We start from the raw sequence: 22,014 nt of genomic DNA on the forward strand, positions 1-22,014 counted from the left end.
ATGGCATGTTGGTTGGTGGGAAAACCGTCGCTGGACGGCACGTTACCAGGGTATGATGACCTGAGGGTTTATTTTTTTTCCAGAGTCTGCTGCTCTGTCATGGAAGGAATAACCGCTGCAGGCTGCTCTGCATGAAAGCACTCTCATGCTTTTGGGTCACAGAAATAAGAGGAGAGAGCGGTTCTGTCATTGATCTGGTGGCATTAGCTTGGGCTACAGTTGTAATAAAGCCAGGACTGCGTGTTCTTTGAGTCCGTAGGAAAAAAAAAACATGCAAATATCTGCATCTGGAGTGCTTATGCTAGTGATTAATTAGAACACGTGGACACCAATAAATGACGGAGAGAGCATGTGTGAGCATACCTACGTTGGTTTATCCCCGTATGGCCCCATGTGAAAACGTCCTTGTGTCTTTGCCAATCCCCAAACACTGATGTGAGGACAGTGAAGAACAGGCCCTGTTATTATGTAAATCTTTTTATGTGTACAGTGGGTCCCAGATTTTTTCAGTACCGTATTTTTCACACTATAAGGCGCACCTAAAAACCTCCAATTTTCTCAAAAGCCGACAGTGCGCCTTATAATCAGGTGCACCTTACAAATGGACCAATATTGAGCCACTGCAACAGGCGTGTCCAAAGTCCGGCCCGCGGGCCAAATGTATTTATCTTATATATGGACATAGTTTTAAAATGGGCCATTCATTGAAGGTGCGCCTTATAATCCGGTGCGCCTTATAGTGCGGAAAATACCTATATAAAGTACCTACATATATCAACTGTTCGAACTTTGTTATTATATGACTTTGAAAGCACTCAATTGCACAACAAACATTCAGTGTTTAAACCTCCATCTTGTCATCAAAAAAAAGGTTGAATATTTTATTTTATTTTACATTTTACTGCAACCATTGTTCACTTTATATACCACATTTAAGAACTGAAGAGCACATTGATCGCTAATGTTTTTTACGTCAACTGTGGTTTTATGTTTTACTATTAACAGCTGATCACGTGTGTGCATGTGTGTGTGTGTGTGCACTTGTGTGTGTACAATGATGAGGCAGCAGAGGCTGTTTGGCGACTTATCCATCATCCTTCCCAATGTCCCACAGCATCACCAGAACAGCTCTGTCATGGTGACATTGGGCTCATTCTGGACAGAAAAGGTGTATCCGCACTCACACGCTTGTCTGCTGCACGTCACACGCTGCTTTCAGTCTCCAGTAACAATCCACATCATCATCTTTACATGCCACCTATATGGGGACTGATTACAAATCACATTCAGCGCTTTATTTTAGGGTCCTAGTTTTGTTCACAATATTTTAGTGAAGTTGCTTCAGGTAGGCTTTTACCTTTTGTAACCTTTTCCGCTAACCTTTTCTCCTTCTCCAGCAACCCCCTTATGGATGCCAATTTTGTATCCTTATCTTGCTGGTAAGCTACAGGGCGAGTCGGTATTGTGCAGCCGTGGTCCAATCAGTCTGTATACATTAGTCTCTCAAGAAAGTTAACCCATTGCCGGTGAGCCCTTAATGCCGCGGTGGGTCCGGTCAGTGAGGCAAGTGTGTGTGACGTGTGTACGCGTTTGTGTGTGTGTGTGTGTGAGCCTGGTTTTCAACACACTACAGATATGGCTGTACAGGATAGCATCCAGCCAGAAGTGAAAGGTGCCAAGCGGAAATGCGGAGTAAGAAACATTCAGTCATTCGGGGAGCAATGAAAATGGATGAGAGGAGGAAGTGCAGTAGACAGTAAGAAAATTGCAAATGTTTGTGCTGCTGTCGCAAATGGCAGTCCAACTTTCTCCCTCATTTTGAGTTTGAAAGGCAGCATTAGAGGTACAATTAGATGCGTCAATGAACATATACTATATTTACATTACTGTATTTTCCGCACTATAAGGCGCACGTAAAAACCTCCAATTTTCTCAAAAGCCAACAGTGCGCCTTATGATCAGGTGTGCCTTATATATGGACCAATATTGAGCCACTACAGCAGGCGTGTCCAAAGTCCGGCACGCGGGCCAAATGTATATATCTTATATTTGGACAAAGTTTTAAAATGGGCCATTCATTGAAGGTGCGTTTTATAATCCGGTGCGCCTTATAGTGCGGAAAATACGGTAGTTGTTCTTTGCAATATATGGTCACCTGCTCATTATATCAACTCTGCAAGAACTGAAAATGAAAAGAATTGTTCACGTTGCAACTAAAACAGCTTCTGCTCAACATCCCCGGTTTACCTAAATCAGAGTGGGAAACTAAAATATAATGCACTTTTTATTGGCTCATTGAATGTTAGAGTAGGATTAATACAAATTCTAGTTGATAAAGAGACGTGTCCCAAGACAGTAGCCCACTGGTTCGACTCGCCTCGTTTGGTGCACTTGGTTTTACATTTCAAAGTAGTAGCAGGGGAATTTGGAGGAAACACCAAAAACAAGACAATCAAACAGTAAAATTGGAGAAGAACAAGGTTAGGGTTTCCTCTATTTATTTCTCAGAATGTGGCTACAGTATTTGCCGCAGTCAGGATACACATTTGAATCCAGGCAACACTAAGAGCCGCAGCATCAACTGGAGACAGTGGAGTGCAATTCTCTTTGTGTCCAGAGCAAAGGGCCTAAAATTCACACTTAAAGATACGTAGCACATTGGCACAGACTGTTGGAGCCGATAATTACATAAACAGATGCAGACGTTGCTCAAGTAACCATTTCCGTTACGTAACTGTAGTCACCATATAAGTCGTTCCCCTGAAAGTGACACTTCAGTCTCCAGGGGTAAGGACAGAGAGAGGCAGCGAGACAAAAAGACTAGAAAAAGAAGCGTAAGAACAGAGAAAATCTGGAACAGACAAACTGTGGAATATGCAAAGCAATGTGTGGATTTTAGAGATTACAGCATTCACTATCTGCACCTTACTTCGATCTGCGCCCCTTCCGGGCTCAATCCACTGATACATCAGCAAAGAAGCGACATTTTCCTTCAGTAGATGGCATGAATCCTAATCTCAGCAGTGATGGAGAGACCACTATATTCCTGGCATAACGTTACGTTAACATTCTCTGACAGTATACTTCCTAGTCAAGTGTAAGACTGACTGATCAGCCTTCCCAGTCAATGGTGATCAATTGCCATCTTTTCTTATCCATTGGAAATCCTATTTGCTCCATTCGCCTGCTGCAACTTCGTATTTCAACCTGACCTCACCTTTCCCAGAAGTCAGGCTGAAGGCTACTGCATGTCATCAATTTATTTAACCTTGTCCATGGTAATGGCCTATTGAGCCATGCACTGTGCAGTGGCTTGCTAGTATTGTCTTTCATACCATCACAAGAATAACTTCCTTCCTGTTTACCTGATCAATAAAGTAGCATGGTCTATACGAAATATTATGCCATTTGCTTCCGATCATGACAGAAAGCGAGGTACATCAGAAAGCCTGGAATCAATAGCGCTAATGTAACTTCCTCTCTTTTGTCTTTCTGTGATGCTATTATGGTTTGTCCGGCCAAATTTCTGTACTCGAACAGTCGATTTCTTATCAGAGGCACTGTTGACAGTATTTCATTGTCTCCTATTTGGAGATCACAGCAGTTTGCGATTATGATGCATCTCTTCCCTTTTATCACGTCGCCCTCACCATAAAGAAAGGGTGGATAGCACATTTTAATCACGCTGTCACGGGAGAACTCTAATCTTTCTTCTGCGTGGCATATGTCCTTGCACTTCTAACTAATCCTTATTATGCCTCCGAAGCGAAGGTCATTGTCAAAGCCGAGGGGTGATTAAGTTAATCCACTTGTTTTCTGAATCCGATTTACCTCACTTTCCAAACTAGGGAACAATGTTATGGCACAAAGACATCAAGATGATAGTGTGGCATGCGTTGAGAAGGCGGGACCTTACAGTGTCGAGGCTCCTATTATCAGTCTGCTTAATGTCCATTGCGTTTTACCTCCAAGTCCTATCAACAGTCTTCTAATGACTGCATTGGCAAGCTGTCCTGCGTAGAGGGTGAGCGTGAAGCAGAGGCGAGCACGCAAAGTTAAAAGCAGCATGATCTGACTGATTCATGAACAGGTCCACGCTGCTGCGGTACAAGCCAAAGCGAAGCGCAGAGCACCATGGTGAGCAGCAGTCCTGTGCAAGCCAGCTTCAGTGAGTTACGCAGTGCAGTGGCTTACAGTTGACTTCATTAGCCCAACCCTTCCTTCGAGGGGATAAGTTATTTACGATCGCCGCAAGCATGGACAGAACTTCAAAGTTCAAAGTCACTTTATTGTCAATCCCTTCATATGTCCAGACACACAAAGAAACCGAAATTCCGTTTCCTCCATCCCACGGTGACGAGACACAGTACACGATAAACATACAAGTAGACGACACGAAATAAAAACAAGAAGGCACAAGCAATAACTAATAAATAATAAATAAGTAAAATGAGTGATGAATAAATAATAAACAAATAACCCAATAAATAAGAGGAGCAAAACTGAGCCAGTGTGCATACAGCAGACAGTAAGCATAGCGCAAAGTACAGGACGTTACGCAACTTTTATACAAATACAAAACAGGTTACACCAGACATCACCAATGTGGTGCCCTTCAGGACCAAACACCGGTGATTGGACATTATGACTTTATTGCATGATTGTATAAGTCATATTTGACAATCTAAACACTGGCAGAGATTTGCAGAAATTAAATCATTCACATTATTAATATTTATTAATTTTCTAAATAATGTGAAAAATCAATAACAGAAATGAAAATAATGCTGGGAATTACAAAGAGCAATAATGATCATCTATGACTTAGAAAATTTCAGCAAATTTTAGAAGTGTGTCAAACTGGTAGGCCTATGCATTAATCGTTTTCCAAGAAAGATGTCTCGACTTCAAAAAGGTTGGTGACCCCAGAGTTACACAATGTGTCTCTCTTAATGGACGGACAGACTACTATATTTTTTGCTGAGATCAATTTGACCTTTCCCAACATTGTTTTCTTTGTAGTTATTCATGAAAAGTGAGCTAGCATTTTAGCTAAATGTTACAAGCCAAATATAATATATACTTTTTTGAGGGCGGCTCAGTCATGTGTGAGTCAAGTGAGCAACTTTATTTTGGCCTTGTGTGTATCCTTTAATGCAGTTTCGTCCAAATAAACATCAGAATAGTTGCAGAGAATGATAACAGGATCAAGTTAAAATAAAAACCACACACAAATTGACAGCATATTGGAAAAAGGAAACCTTAGCAGACATGTGACTGTTTAAGGATAATTTGTAATATCCCAGTGAGTCACACTAAATGAGCATACTGCACAGTTAAAACACCTGGAGACCCTCAATTATATTAAGTGAGGCTTAGAATTATCATGGGAGGTGAAGTGGAATTGAACAACTACGTGTGCATGCATGCGTGCGTGCGTCCGTGCATGTGTGTGTGTGTTTTTACGCTTGCTGTGAACCCAAGAGAGATCTCTCCATGACAAACACTAATGTTTTCACATTTATTAAAACACAAACTCTATTATGATACTGTACAGTTGCACATTATTTAAGGGTATGACTCAATAATGATTCTGGTTGTTTTCTGTTAGAAAATGCTGACGACTTTCTTTTCAATCACGTTTATGTTTGTGGCCATGCTCGATTAAATTTTGAAGTATGTTTCTTTCCATTTATTGCTGCAGCCTACCCAAATTGTTTTGGTATTCCTTGAATTGGCAGCAGTCTTCAATAAACTCCTCAAACATTGGCTTAAGTTTATTCAGACCTGAGGATGAAATATATACCCCCAAATGGGAATAGGAATTGTACCAATATAACTATTTCATCACCGGTGACTGTGTAAGAGGGCTAGCTGTCGGAACTTGAGGTCAACTGAAAGGTCCCATATCTGAATTTTCACTATTTTTTTACTCTTAAGCAACCCATGGATATTCTGCCCCAAAAAAAGGGACTTTTTGTCAGACCTTTACCAAGGTTCACAAATGTAAAAATAAGAAAATAAAGGAGCAATTTTTCATTGTTTTTGTCCATGTATTATCATGCACTTTCTGGTTTATTAAATATGACATAAAATGATGGGACCATACCATTTGATTCAGTGGCAGGGGAGTGTTTCATGTTTTATTGTGACTCAACTGAGTGAATTTGACAGATTGTTTATATATATTTAGTGCCACTGTTGGTTAGTAGAAAATTAGCAAGACTAGTCAAGTGGGTTTCGCTGTCCATTGTTTGATGTTTGTATGTGAAAACAACTACATCTTTCAATTATTTGAGGGAGGCATTTATTTGTTTTAGGGAGATGATTGCACTAACTGACAAACAGGGACTTAGTATCTCTTACAGTGACTGACACCTTTTACATTCTATGCCATTAGGTTTAATGTAAATCTGTTGTAATCTGAGTAATCCAATCAAACAAATATCCAATCAAAACAAAAATAGTTCTTGCATTTTGACCTGGCTGGAGGCAAAAGCAGCTCATGCTTAGCGTCAGCACACTTATTGCTTTTATGTGGATTGTAGATGACTGTGATGATGATGCGTTGTTCTCGTTGTCGATCCATCCATCCATCACTCTACTATACTTAGCTTTAGCCCAAAGGAGCATAATCCCCAGCACGGTAGAGCGCGAAGCAGTGAGCACTAATGACAGAGGGCTTTAATGGTTTAAAGTGTTAATCCCCGTCTCCCCGCACATCCTTCTGGTCTATTAGAGTTTATGTTAATTAGCTTGTTTAACAGTTGCCCGACCTCTTTTGCTCTGTCTTCAACAGTGTATGCGTCTTTGGATCCTGCTGGCTACAAATGATCACAGGTAGTTAAGACAGAGGTGACTGTGTGTTGAATTTTCAGCAATGCAATTAGCTAATGAATTGGGCCCGTGAGATGATTTCTTGCGGGTTTTCATCTCTTTAGAAGAGTCGTGATGTTTCCCAACGAGTTAAATTTCATCTGTTTGGGACGCTGGCCATCCAGTTGAATCATTGTCTTCTTTGAGACTCTGCCTGTCCCTACAAATTATTTCTCGCCTCATCCAGGGAGCTGGAGCACGATGATCCATTGGAACAAGCGAGACCCCCCACACACACCACCACCACCATTACTCTCAGATTGAGCCTGGCATCCTCACACGGTCAGGCTGGTCATAGACAGTTCAGAGTGGGGCTGGCGTGCAAAGAAGGGCTTGTTAGACATCACAAATCTTTTATAAATAGCTAAATAATTGTGTCAGCACCCGTGTCGTTTATTAGCACAAGATAATAGCAGCCCAGTTACCACCATCTATCGCATCGTTTGCATGTCTCGGAAAAATAACCAAGAATGCAGATTGGCAATGGCAGGTCAGCCTTTGGATCAGATTTGACTGATAATAAGATTATTTCTGTTGTGCGTGTTTTTGACTCACGAGAGCGCCATTGAAGAGGAACCTTACAGCTTCTCTGTGCTAGGCCATATCCTTTGCCGCTCTGTGAGGAAGGAGACAAAGAGTCTGTAAACATCAAGGCGTGTTCTGTTATTTATTGAGAGGCCAGGCAGAGATCAGAGGATTGGAGAACCTGAGAAATGGCGGTCAGCAATAACTCGATCGCCTTCCTTTTTTACTTTGCCAGCCAGGGTGGCGTGGGGGTAAAACAGCCACGTGACGCCATGGGCTGGTCTCATATACAGCTTTGGTTTTTGATAAAAACACATTCAGACTAACCTAATTTAGCATAAAAAGTAATAGTGCATATGGTAAGATGTCATTTTACAGAATTTGAGTGCACCAACAGAAGTCCACTTTATTTCTGACGTTCTTCTCTTCACAAAATATTCTTTTATCACCCCTTGTCGAAACTGCTCCTTTGAGGGTAAGTGTCAAAAATGAGTATCACAGTAATGCTCACTGAGGGTTTTATGTCTTGAAAGGTCTGCTGATACCACATGACAGAGCTTTTCATTCTTTTTTGTTATTTCTCTTTGTATTTAACTCATTAAATTGTGCATTGGGGTTCTGGGTTCAGCTCTGCATGTTCAAGTTCAAGATAAAAGTTGTCCTCAAATAATTATAATTGTCCAATGAATGTGCTGCTACTGAGAATTAGGCTGGTCTCAACTAGACAGGAGAGAGTCAATGGGCCGGAGGAATCGGGTTTCTCAGATGCTGATGAGTTGCGATGCATTTGGGTGCCAGATGTTTGGGGACATGCGATGAATATGGCATGTCTGGCCCTTGCAGCGTGCAGCAAGATGCGAAACTGCTTGGCACAGCCAAGGCCCATCTCTCTTTGGCACACTAAACATGTGTGTAATCTTAATCTCAGTCCCACTACCCAAAAAGCCAATACATCAAACGTTCCCTGTTTCCATTTTACTTTAACCACACTTGCCATTTATCTCCTCCTATTTTCCATCCTTTCCCTGCATAAAAGCAGATTTTCTTCCTAAAATAGTATCACCACAAAAGCCGGAGCAGGATGTAATTTTGCCAAATCAAACAAGTCACGCGGTTCTAAGCAGGAAAGCCAATCGTGACAATCAAGGATCACCATCTTGTCTGCAGTTTCCTTCCAAATCTTAGCAGAGCTTGCTGTGTAGCCTTATTGTGCCATCCATCTTATTGTACCGATTCAACTAAATTGCAGGTAGACAGGTAAGAGGTAGTAGTTTGACTTCCAGCAATTGATCTGCTGAGGATAGATTGAGAGTGTCCACTGCCTACATTCATCTTGCAAATATGTCCACTCCCAAGGCTGTTACTCCTCTCGGCCGCTGTTTATTTCATGCCCAGGGTTTATGGTGTGGCATTTTGCTAACTTGCCACGCCTTGAGGGGTCAACCAGCGGGTCTAATCACTGACCTTCTGGGTCTCTGAAGTCAAGTTCTACAGCACCCACAACATCAATGACGGATGGTCTGTTACCAGCACGAGGTGCGGCCATGCAACCCTGAGGCTGATTAAAGCACAGGTTGATGGGCATTATTTATTGCATGGCCTATGAGTGCGTTATGAGTGTATCCGTCTCAAGGACTCTGGCTACAGTGGGCTTCTGGCCTTGGAAGCCCCCCTCCCCTTCATCTGTGTAAAAGGCCATGCGATCAAACGGGGCAGAAAGCAGGGTGGAGGCCAAGATGGCTGTCATTTCTTCTCCACTGAATGCATCACCTTTAACCTTGGCCAATAGCTGGTTGAAGGCTGCTGACATACACCACGATGTTCCAAAATGCATGGTGTGTGAGACAACGTTGTGTTTATGTCTTAGTCCTACGTTTGTGTGTGTATGTGGGTGTGTGTCGGCAATGCGGCTGATTGCTTGTCACTGATAGTGGCCCCTCTGTGAAACAAAGGTCATGGTTACTGTGTGGGTCTCATCTGGCCTCTCATAGGAGTCCTGTAGTGACTGTCAGGGGATAGACAAAAAAAACTGAGAGTTGATAACTGGGGGAGGCGGGTGTACTAATGACGGAGGAGAAGCAGTATAGGAGGAGTTCCAGGAAAGACAAATAAGACGTCGAAAATGGAGGTTCAATCTGGAGGTGCAAGGGATTGGGTCCATCTGGACTCAAAATGTCAGCCGACAGAAAAAAAGTCGCTAAACGTTTGATTGATTACAGAATGTGATCAATGTGACTAATCGTGTCTTGCTGGCTGCAACAACTCTCTAGATTCCGTTTCCGGACTTACATCTGTGTACACCAAAGGATTATTCAAGCAAAGATATGAAAAAACACACCCCTTCTAAAATTTTACAGAAATTGGATAGATTTTACATAACCCTTCTACTTTGATGAAAACAATACTTGTGCACTTTGTGGGAGTAGCACAGACTCTTGTACACATTTATGTAGAGGGGAAATGGTCATGCAGTGCATTTAAATTGAAAACCAAACTGAAAAAGTAAAAATAGTTTGTCATGGCAGCATATAGCTGAGCAGCAGTGGCCTCCCGTCACCTCATTGCACCACGCCCTCCTGTCTCCTTCACCGTCCATCACCTTGTGGTTGCATCCATGACTCACCTCCTCCTCTGCTTGGCACCCTATTTGACTTCTCCTCTTTTTGTATCTCCTTCTCATTACATTTGGGAGCAGAAAAGAGGGAGGGGTTGAGAGAGCTCTCAGGCAATGCCTTTAGGCCAACATAGTCTGGAATGATGGATTGGGTCTTGGGCAAGTTGAAGCGTTGGGGTGGGGACGGGGGTGGGGTGGGTCCAGAGCACTGCAGTGTAGCATTACTGATGGGAACATGCATTATTTTCCTGGAGGGCTTGGCCGGCAAAGGGCTCAGCATGAAGTATAATGCTGGTACACTTTCAAACGGCCCGCAGTACAACGATGGTTGCACTTTAGAATGCATGTGCCGCAGCCCCAAGTTATAACCTTGATATGTATTCCAGTCACTGTTATCATTTCGGCTCTTGACAGAAAATGGGGAGGATATTGGCAGCTGTTTGAGCTGGACAACGCTCTACCACAGCAGTCAAAGCAGCTCCACCCTGCCCGGTGACTCAATTGGGACGTCATCTCACACCCACTTGGCTGACTGTTATGCATCATACATATGTAACACTGTGGTCAGCACACACTGTACTTTTCCCCTTAACCCCCGCTCTGTGAGCAATACTTTACACACCCGTTGTAGTGCTTAAACTTAGAATCAATATTAAAGACTGTGAATTTCTCCAACCTCCATAAATGCCCCTCGCTCGGCGTTACACGTCCCTGCCGTGTTGTGCTTATGTACTCCAGCCTGAGTCACTCTCATTCATTTGTTATGAGGCGGATATGACTCCCTTGAGTCATGCGGGGAGAACTTGCATCTTACTGTTCATTCAACCAGAATTTCCTGTTGGTGCCGCAAAAAAAGGGATATGCCATCCTAAAACTTTTTCTTTAAAACCTTTCCAAAAGGATTGTCCTCTAAAGTCACACAGTTCGGATTATAAATCTGTGATTGGTTCAGATGGGAATTTAGCACTCAGGCTTAGAAAAGATGTGGTTGAGGTTTTTTTGACAATAATTTAAGAACAAAACTTAACATGGCCAAAGTCTGACATAGTCAGTATGCACAGATAAAATAAATGCTCATCTTGGAAGATGACTTTTTGGTATACTCATATCCGTCCTATTAACACCTTGACATGATTTGCATTCAAGTTTTTTCATTTAAAAATCATAATGAAATTGCAGCTCAAGAGTAACAAATATGTTGTTTGTCTTCACACTCTTTATGAAGAGAGTTTTCTTTGAATGTACATTTGTTTCCATGTTAACTTTTACGTCCTTCTCAGGTTGGCCATTTTGCAAGCAATGAAGAACATAATATTCCTAAGAACTAAAATGCATTACAACAAACCACGTGACCCTTCTTCCCAGTGCATCAACGTTTTAAACTATTGAGAGCAGTCCATGAACAGATTGGCAGATTTTACCAGCTTTTAGATTATTTTGAATGATCTTGATCTGGCATTCTTTGTAACCGTCGTCAATAACCTCCATTACTTTCGTCATTATTGGCATTTTTAAACAGGCTGAATGGTTTTAACAAGTTGTTGATGGGCTCCTATTTTTCGTTTACTGTTTCGTGTTGGAGCTGCAAGTGTCAAGACTAATTGCTGCTTCATGACAGATGTCTGTGTAAATCTTTTTTTTGTTCTATTATCTTGCATTACACTGTAACCGCTTAGCAACCCGTTTTACGTAAAGAGTCAAACAGCACGCTTGTGCAAGGATGACAGCGTGTTTATGAAGACGGAGGCAGGATTTAGCCGTGCATCAAGTTAAGCTTCCAGAAGCTGAGGTGTCTATTGCTCAACATTTATTCGGCTGTCGTCATTCAGCTTGAGTTCCCCAGCTGAAGAAGTTTGCGAGAAGAGCTGTGTGCCAGACGGCCGCAACCCAAACAGAGTGAGCATCCCCTTTGCAAGGAAGAATCCTTGCTTTCATCACATCAGATTCCTGATCCCATTCTTCCTCCTCTATTCAGTCACCCTCCTCCAGCTTTTTATCACCCCCCAACTGAGAGCTAGCAGACCTGCAGAGAACACAAAGCCTGAGGAGTGGATGTCACAGAGTCAGCTCCCATGAAAGGCAATGGGTCGCTACCATGCCTGTATAAGGCCACATGACTAGCCTATTTGAGTGTGAGCGCCGGTGTGTGTGTACATGGACTTCTTAGGAAATGTACTTACCTCTGTGCACTGTGGCATGCACATGAGGTTTGGGGATTTGTATTTATGTGTGTGTGCAAGCCGCGGATGTGTGGCGCGCGATGGCCAATGGGCCTGAATGAGGGTTCTGCTCCCACTCAACTAATCCAAACAAAGCTCAGACAGCCCAAGTGAGGAATGTCACTGTTGGTCATAGACACCAAAGTTCAACCAGGATGACAGGGGGGAGGTCGTGTGTCTCGGTGTGTGTGTGTGCGTGTGTGTGCGTGTGTGTGCGTGTGTGTGTGCGTGCGTGCGTGTGTATTCATTTGATAGAAAAACTCTACTGCACTTTGTCCGCGTGTGTCTGGAGTGGAAAGACTGAAATGTTTCCTCTGAGACTCAGAGGTCTGTTTACAAAAACAACCCGTTTCATTTCCTGAAAGTGGAAACCTTGTATAAGGTTTCTTTCTTTCTTTCTTTCTTTCTTTTTTTTTAATCCACTCCATTTGAGCAACTCATTCCCGTTTGGCTCTTTCTGACAGCCGAGCTGCAGTTTTCTCAGAATGATTGTTAAAAATTTTGCACTAGAGGTTTGGAAACTTGACTATTGGCCTAAGCCAAAGGGATGCTTATACACTGTCTGTTAAAAGACTTCAGCATATTGTGCATTTTCCAGTGCAGATTTCACAGCCAGCTGACAAAAGTAAATCCCTATCCAAGTTGACACAGATCTAGGATCGCTCCCCACTGAAATATGTCATTTTAAAAAGCAAAACTTTGAGACCTATCTCCATTTGTCATACTGTGATGTAGCTATTTGTGGGTGTCAAGCTCGACACAAATGGAGATGCTCATCACAAACAGCAGCGTCACTAGAATCATAAAACACCGAACATGCTATGAACATTTCATTGTGCCAATAGATGGTGTTCACATGAAGTTTTCCGCGTGTTGATAGTCTCGTAGGCGTCATGTTGATAATCTCATGGAAACTGTATGTCAAACACAGGGAGGAATTTGATGATGTGAGATAAGAAGACGTTAGTAAAACGTGCTGGCATGTCATGTTTGGAACGTTGTCCTTGTGTTTATGCTAAATACCCACTACAGGAGCATGTAGCCACAGAGGACATGGCAACATAACACCAGGATGACTATCTTTTCAATCCACTTTAATTCATTCACTTTGTTGATTAGTTTACATCATGTGTACTGCATAAAATGCCCCTTTTTGGCTTTGTATGAGTCTGTATGTGTTCGAAAGAGACAGAGTGAATGTGCGTGTCTGGTTGGTGTCCACGTGTCCCGTGAGCCCATTGGCCATGTACTCTAGAGCAGCTGTGACTGGTTTGACCTCTAACCTATGAATATTTCACTCGCGAGCTAAATCCCTGGGCGCCACCTTTTGCCTCCATAGACTGATGCTTTCTTGATTGTATTGCAGAGGAAATACAAATACATAATAACATCCATTGTCAGCTGGGATTGCTCCACTGGAGGGCTATAAAACCTTGAAGTGGACTGTAGAAAGGCTTTTTATATGTGATAATAATGAAAACAACATTTTGGGGACGTGAAAGATGCACTTTTACTCACTGTGCACTTTACCTTTCTCTTCATTAAGTGGAAATCGTGGCAGTAATGAAACATTGGAGCAGTGGAGTAGTCCATTAACATCAGAGGACGGTCCATTTGCAATGGCACATACTCAAGGCCTGAGCTCAGTTTTTTGCCGGCATACCGTAGCTGTGTCCCAAATTTTCACAAAGATCAATTTGACTTCCGGAATACCGTTGTCATGAAAACGAACAATGAATTCTAATATGTATTAAAACTCGATATTGGTAGCATCATTATCTCTCAATTTCCTGCCAGTCGTCCTGTAGGTCACAAATGAACTGTAGCCCATTCACTTTAACTTGATGATTGTGAATGAGCTATTAAGTGGACATCAGTCAGACAGTCCCCCTAGAAATGCAGCTCAATGAAACATGACAATTTCAATTTAAAAAATTTGTTGCCTCTAAATATGTTGGCAGTCTTGCATCGCTTACGTGTTGTGCTTATGTGATAGGGTCGTTAGCGTGCTACCGCAGACAATTGGCATCTCTGCAATTCTATGGAGGGTTTGTTAAATGATCCTTTTCATGAATTCCTATTTTTCCTAGTGAAGATCAGTAAAGTACAGTTCACCCTAAAATCAACCAGTTGTTATGACTTATATCATCAAGTCCGAAATGCGTAGTGAATTTCTTTAGAATGTATTTGTATTTTTCCAAAGAACAATAACATTATTGCAACATTTTCAAACAAACCCCTACCCCTGTCAAAGTGGAATTTTTCAGCATTGGATTGTTGTATGAAGTCATTCCTAGCAACAAAGTAACATACATGAGCCATTTCACGATTCGTCCAATTAAAAGCGACCAACATTAAGGTAAGCATACGGAATGACATTATAGCTAATTCTCGCTGAAACTCAGCGGGCGCTAAAACCCAGTAGCGCTACTGCATCAATCAGCCAACTGAAGCGCAGACGTTCACTGACCGTATTCTAATCTGTGAGGTATTTCAAGAATTCACTGGCTTCAATCTTTCAAATGTCATCAGGCTTTTCCCTTCATTTGTTTCTTTGCTGCTAAAGTAATCGACACATACTGTACAGGGTAGCTGGCGGATGAAAGAGCTGTGTTCGGAATCTAAATTAGCTGCATTACTGAGAACATTAACATGTGAGATGCATTCGCTTCATTCTCAGTAGAGCTGCAACATCAGAGCCAGAGGACACTTGGTATTTCCAGTAGGGTAAAATGGGATGGGATAACACCACCCTTTTCACCTCGCTCCAATCATTCTGCTGTTAAATCCCGACTATCATGCGGATGCTCCCCCCCCCACCCCCCCCACCTCTAACTCTGCACTGGGAGTCATCAAGGACACCTCAGGGACGAAGAACATTGTGGCTTGAAGGTCGCGTCGTGGAGTAGGTAGCGCAATGCTTAGGACAGCAGTACTCCCTCGTGCAAGCGTGCATGCACGTGTGTGTTTGTCAGGAATGTGCTAGACATGCATAACCTCAGCAATGTCTAGGCAAGCTCTTTCCGGTGTGTAATTAAGTATGTACACTCTCCAGCCTTAGAGTATTGGGAAAGCAAAGAGGACATTGTGCAGTGCTCCAAAAGACCTCGCTTCCGGCTAAACTATTCTGCTCATTAAAGCAAAAATAACTCTTTTCTCCATCATCAGAATCATCATAATGCATTCCTGAATGCACTTCTTGCTCACTCAATTATATTAGTGGACTGTTACTGCACGGTCATAGGAAAGACACACAACATACCACTTTGTATTTGTAGTGTATGTACACAAACGCGCTGAGAATAAATGGCAGCTCTGGCGCTCTCCGATTTAGCCTTTCCATTTATCCCCTTATTAGCCTGGCTTTTCATGCGAAGCCATACGTGTCACACTGCATCACTGACGGCCAGGCATTCCTAATGAAAGTATTCATATGAGCAAGATGACAAAGAAAATCTTTTGACCTCTTTATTCGGTGGCGAATTCAGCGAGGTTGACAGGGGACAGATCCTACCTGACTGGCTACACCGGGTGGAATAAACCGTTACAAATGAATGTACGATACGGAGGACTGTTGTTATCTTTTTTAGCGCTGTGTATAGTCTGGAATATCAACTCGACAGTACAAATAGATTTGTCCTGTATTTGTTTTGATTTACTTTAAACTGATTTTTGAACTAAATGCACATACACTGTCAATGCCTTACACAATGGTTTTTTTTGCACTTTATGCATATTTTCACAATTCATGGACCCTTTTAGAGGTTCACTCGTGTTGTTCAGTTTGTGGCTCTCTTTCTGTTCAAGCATGTATCTCATCATAGTATTGTGGGCTCTCAGACAAGTGGGCAGCAGGCTCTCTATGTTGTATGATGTGGGGGGTTTTCTTACCCCCACAGAAACCATTCAGTTAAGGGAGTGGAGTGAGTTATGCACATGCTATTTTGATAAATCCCCCAGCATTCGTTTATGCTATTCTTATTGAGCATTATGAGATCACACCTGTTTGTTCTTATTGTGGCCCCCATCATTCATCACAAGCTGTCACAGACACCTATTATGACCATGCTTTTGCTTCAGTTTGTTAGTCATAAGTACCATCTCACAACAACAAAAAAGTCAGTTTTAAATGAAAGATTTGTCAAGGAGCACGATGTCAATGACAAGAAGCAGGAAGTCGCAAAATCAGATATTAAACTAAAATGTGCTTCAGCTTCCTCCACACCATCCAAAAGCATTTTTGTAGGTTGTTTTGAACGTGAGGGTGAAAGGTTGTGCTCCACGATTAGCTGGCGACCATTTTTGAGTATACCCTCCCTCTGATCCAAAGTCAACTGGGGAACTAGCCCATCCATGAACCTACAAAGATAAGTGCTACCAAAAATGGATGAATGGATGTTTTATTGCTACTCAACATGCAGTGTAAAACTGATGCAATGTAACTTTCTGGAACCAAAAACTCACCTAACAAGCAGAGTAACAGATGGGGCCTATAAATTCCAGTTGGCGTACTAGATCACTCATCAAAGTAAAATTCGAAAAATAACATGAAATAAATTGACATACACCCATGAGATAATGTATTTTATGTATGGGAAAAAAAACAAATGTATAGACATGGATTCACATTCAGTAGAAAATTTATTCAACATTTTTTAAATACTAATTATATTTAAAAATGGATATATTTGGATCAGATACAGAATAATGATGTTTAATCTTAATACCTCATTGCTCCATTAAGAACATGCAATCGCATCGCACTGGTTGGCATAAATCCATATCTAAAATTTGTTTCGTCTTATTTAACACATCAATGCACAAAGACTTTGCAGCCATCCGCATAAATAATAAAATGCTTTATATATCCTGGAACATTTCATCAGGTGACTTTTATTGTGTGGACTGAAATGAACCTTGTCTCCAGCAGAAATACTGAGACAAATGTAATTGAAAAAAAAATCATATCCCACAAAATACAGTCGAGCTTTACAAGACGGAATTGTTTCTCGCGGTGAGCAGAACCTTGTCGGCGGCACGCCACATAAACCTTTCACTGGTCGGGGGCTGTTTTTAACCTTTACGTGGGATCTAAAATGCCAAAGAGCAAAACATCTTTCATTAATCTCAAACACAAAAGCCCCTTATATCAGCACAAGATGAAAAAGTGCTAGCAAATCATTTTAGAAAACTTTCAGAGAACACTAGTGCAGCACCTTGGCTTGGATCACGCAAACTACAGACTACTTGATTTCCTTCTCTTAGGAAACAAAAAAAAATTAAAGAACTGTTGCCTGCTTGCTGAAGAAGCCTGAAGCATAAAACATGTCTAACCAGAAGATTTCAGATTCTGCTTCCTAAAATAAATTAATTAGCTGCTTTCTCCAGGCTATGCTCCTCTTGAAGAAGCACTATTTTGATGATGGCCTTAGCTGGCAGCCTCTGTCGATTACACATATTCAAGCTGTGTGGCCATATTTAAATAAAAGTCTCATTTGCATAATGCACACATGAACAATGAGATGAGGCGGGAAGGTAGAGCATGACATGAAGTGACTCCTGATTTTATTAGGGCCAAAATGAAATCTCAAATGTCCACCCCTGCAAGCATACGCTATCATCTGTTAAATTACAACCTCACCTCTGTGACATATCCTCATATACACCTCATACTTATTCATTCTAATGTTTAATTCACTTGAAAGTTAGCATGGGCGTTGTTTTCTTTTCTCTCCTCTCTCATTTCTGCTGTTCCCCCCTGGCGATGTCACAGGGGATTAAGTCACAGAGGCCGAGGGAGTTGTTTATGATTCATCTGGAGGGAGGCCGCAGCCGCCAGTGGTGCCCACAGGGTAGAGGCGGCTAGCAGGCTACTTGCACAGCTACTTTGCCTTCTTGTACACACATGGAGATGTTGCAGAGGGAGCGTTCTTGTACATTCACATTACACGTTTCGGGACGTAAGTCTACTTGATGCAAATCCTACGTCACGTCGTGTACTGTACTTAAAATGTTTTTTATTTGAGGCGGTGGATGAAGTTGAAATGTTTTGTCGTCATCTGAATGCCAAATGTTTCCACCGTCTCAACTTTTATGCCCTTCGATGAACTTTAAGTCACATCCTCGGGCAACTGCTTTTTTTTCCTTTATGGTCGGTTAAAGTACATAAAAGAACAGTTAATAAGATTAAAAGGTAAATTTCTCCATGATTTATATTAGGATTATTTCTCTGCCATAAAAGTACTTTGCAACAAGGGTCCATCCATTCGCTGTTTATCCTTTACCCAATTATCCCATTGTTTATATCATTAGTTATTTATAAGCCACAAACTGTTTTTAATGATAGCCTCTTCTACAAAAGCATCATGGTATTTTGAAATAAATCTTGGCAATTTTTGCATACACAGGAATAAACATTGCACAGCGTCATAAGTGTATTCTAGCATTTCACAGGATGCAGCCCCTTGGTCACATACTCAGATGTGATGTATGCTTGTATAATTAACTTTGTTTAAAAGTCATTAGTCACCTTGTTGACAAACAGCAATTGTGTGTGCAAGCTTTTTATAATAAGGCCTTTTATTGTTAGTAAACCACAACTGTTGCCGTAGGTCAATTTGAAACACTTGTGGTTTGTCATTTGTCACGTGTGACAGCCTAGTAGAACTCAATTCTTCCCAACTTCATTCTGTCTTTTTAATTTCTCTTTTAATTAACTTGCCTACATCTTGTCAGACCATGCCCAAGCATGCCGTTTAGCACACATTTAGGGATTAATCTCCTGTCAACCAATCTGATGCAGATCAAACATTGCTGTGAAAGGGAATGAACTGACTTTTATTTACTTCCATGCTAATGTACGTCTTGGGGTTGTAACATCGCTAAAATGTCAAGAGGATGGAAATTGGGCGCTTGTTTAGCTCAGATGCACACGCAGGACCGACCAGCTGCAAACAGGCCAAACAGTATGGAGATGTTACGCACGACAGACGGCACACAGACAGTCAATGAGAACGCCGCTAATCGCTCAGTCACACTTGCACATGTGTTAGGCTTCTCACACTCAAAGTAGCCAGACTCCCTCTAGGCTTGTCCCTATATACATTTCCGAAGCGCTCAAATGACACCCCTCCCAGTGCACACATTCACCAATATGTCACATGACCTGTGACACCACCCATGGCGAGATGCCACGCGTCTGATGAGCGACTAATAAGTTAAGGCAGGAAGGAGTCATTTAGTCTTGACATCTTTTCATCTGAACATAGCAACACTAAACAACATTCAGGGCCCATCGCCAAATTGCCAGATGCTCAGGGTGGCGTGCAATAGAATACTATCAGTGTATTTGTCTCTCTAACTCACAAACATACCAAACTAGACTTGTCCCGCCAATATGTAATTGATTAAAATATGTGTGTACTGTAATGGTTATGTTTGAACTGATATCTGCACACTGCAATACTGTTTGATGTTGTTTGTCTCTTCTTGGAGTTTGCCCTCATTGTCTTGGTGCTCCAGTTAACAATTTCCAGATCACTGTCCTAATTATACCTTGTCCGCTGCTTAAGCTTTAAAAGAATAGAACCAGTTCTTCCTTGAAGTATCATGATGACTTTTAAAGGAGACTGTTTGTCGATTTTCTGTGACAGATTTGCTTTTACTGATGAAACCTCTACTCGAACAGTGTGAACAAATAGCGCAGACTTAGGGTGCGACCTTCGGCCCGTTTCCTCTTTGCCTGTGGTGTCACTGCAAGTCATTGTCCTTCTCAGAGCCACAATAAGCCGTCTTGGCCGAGCTCGCGCCTCGCCTCATTTTAATCAGACTTTGGGGAGTGAAATATGGGCCCAGTAAGCGGGCTGTGCCAGAGCTCCATTCATCTGGTTTCAATCTTCTCTACACCCTTGTGATGAGGCCATGTGGACATTCTTTTTCTAGACTCTGGAGATGTGTGCATGTGTGTGTGTGTGGGGGGGGGGGGGTGTCTGAGGACTCAAAGGACCCGTATATGTTTGGATGAGTGCGTTGCTCTCTGTCATTGTGCATTTTTATCACCTTTTCTAGTTTCAATTATTAACATAATCGCTGGCCGATTACTCACATTTTTTCGGTAATCACTGCAAGGCTCTGTCCCTATCCCCATCAAATAGATGCGCTTCAGTGAATAACTAATTACTGTCAAAAGATGATAGCAGGTCAAACAGTCAAAGCCTGGGCTAGTTCCTTGGGTATTAAAAACAAAAGCCCCAATCGCTTAGAGTTCTCCTCTGCAATTTACAAGATATACTGCTATACTTTTTAAGTTTTTCCTTGCCCTTTTGGGAGCTTAAGATCAGGGGATGCTTTGAGAATAATTGTCAATTTCTGTCTATGTGAAGCCCTTTGAGACTGCTTGTGATTTAGGGCTATACAAATAAACTTGACTTGACTTGACTTAACACTCCCCTTGACCACAATAGTGATCCATATTTATTCCCCATATATCTTGCCGGTGTATAAACCAGTGTCCTGTGTGAATGGACAAAACAAAAGGACAGATGGTGGTTGTTCCATTAGCCCTCTTAAATGAGTCAAGGTGATGCCTTTCCTGGAAGCTTTGCAGCCCAGTTTGACCTCAGCGGCCATCATGTAGCCATACCGCCACTCTGTCAGCTGGCTCACCAGTCAACACCTCTCAGTACGCAGCTGCCAAAACACACAAGGCATCCTCTCACCTCTGGGGAAAGGGTACAGCCATCATTCCGTTTTTTCCAGATAGAGTTACCTCGTTGTCCTCTACAGCTGCGGCTTGATACAGCCGTGACAAAAGAATGCTGTGCTGCTATTATTCCCGCTCACCGACTTAGTGATGTGAAACGTCATATGCATGCCATTAGATGGGCGACGTTGCTAATCTGTCATGGATGCAGAGAGCAGCAGAGCTGGGCGGATGGAGAGGGGGAGTCGGCGTCCCGTCTGTTTTCAATTAGCTGCTGAAATGTTCAACATGGGAGCTGCTCTGCCGTATTCAGTTCCTTCTCTCACTCGGATTCATAGAAGTGAATTAGAGACTTTGTTTAAATAGATTTCCCTGTCCAAGCCCAGGTGAACTCAGACTTTGGAGAGTGACGAATTATTGATCTATGTAATGGAATCGCATCCATGTGTGCAGTGAGGCGAGGAAGACATGAAGAAGAATTGTTATTATCAAATTTAACACATGCACAGTATTATTTTTCTGGAGGTGCTTGGGGACTTCCAGCAAAAATGAAAAATTACAAAATTGATGGAGATTGGCGATACATGCTTTTCTTTGGACACTGACAAGTTATCATGCTGACGTCAATAACTGTATTAAATCCATGTGTGCACGTAGGGGAGGAAGGCGTGGAGAAGAATAATTGTCTCTGTCAAATGTAACACATGCATCTCCGATTGTTGTTTTTTTTCTTTCTGAAATAACCAAGAGAAGACAAACCAAGTCATGTTATTGTTTGTGTTGGTCCGTTTTGTATTCAGCCTTCGAGACTAGGACAGTTGGATTATGTTCCACATATTCAGAGTGCAGAAAGTGCGCTCGATTGTCACCCGTTACCTAGGAGCGCTTCTTGTTATTATGGTGGAGTGTTTTAATAAGGATGCCTACCATCTGAGACAAACCTCCCAACACATGAAACACACAGGGCGTGCTTCCTGTTGCATCACTCTGCATTCATCATGTACTATCAAATCCAACCGTGTCTGCTCTGTAGTCTTTACACAGGCTGTTAAATGTTTATTTGACCTCCTCAAACGGAG

At 42.1% G+C, this 22,014-nt stretch overlaps 1 protein-coding gene and 1 long non-coding RNA gene across 3 annotated transcripts in view; one reads left to right on the forward strand and one right to left on the reverse strand.

Moving 5' to 3' along the window:
- Positions 1 to 22,014, forward strand: part of clmpb (CXADR like membrane protein b) — a 67,163-nt gene that overhangs the window by 13,919 nt on the left and 31,230 nt on the right. The window lies entirely within an intron of this gene.
- On the reverse strand, positions 4,566 to 21,130 carry LOC133155930 (uncharacterized). Its single transcript, XR_009714752.1, has 3 exons — positions 20,952 to 21,130; positions 7,432 to 7,492; positions 4,566 to 7,190 (listed from the first exon to the last, which is right to left on the reverse strand). It is a non-coding gene; the product is annotated as an uncharacterized LOC133155930 (long non-coding RNA).

Source organism: Syngnathus typhle, linkage group LG6 (assembly GCF_033458585.1).
Source record: "Syngnathus typhle isolate RoL2023-S1 ecotype Sweden linkage group LG6, RoL_Styp_1.0, whole genome shotgun sequence".
Lineage (NCBI taxonomy): Eukaryota > Metazoa > Chordata > Actinopteri > Syngnathiformes > Syngnathidae > Syngnathus > Syngnathus typhle.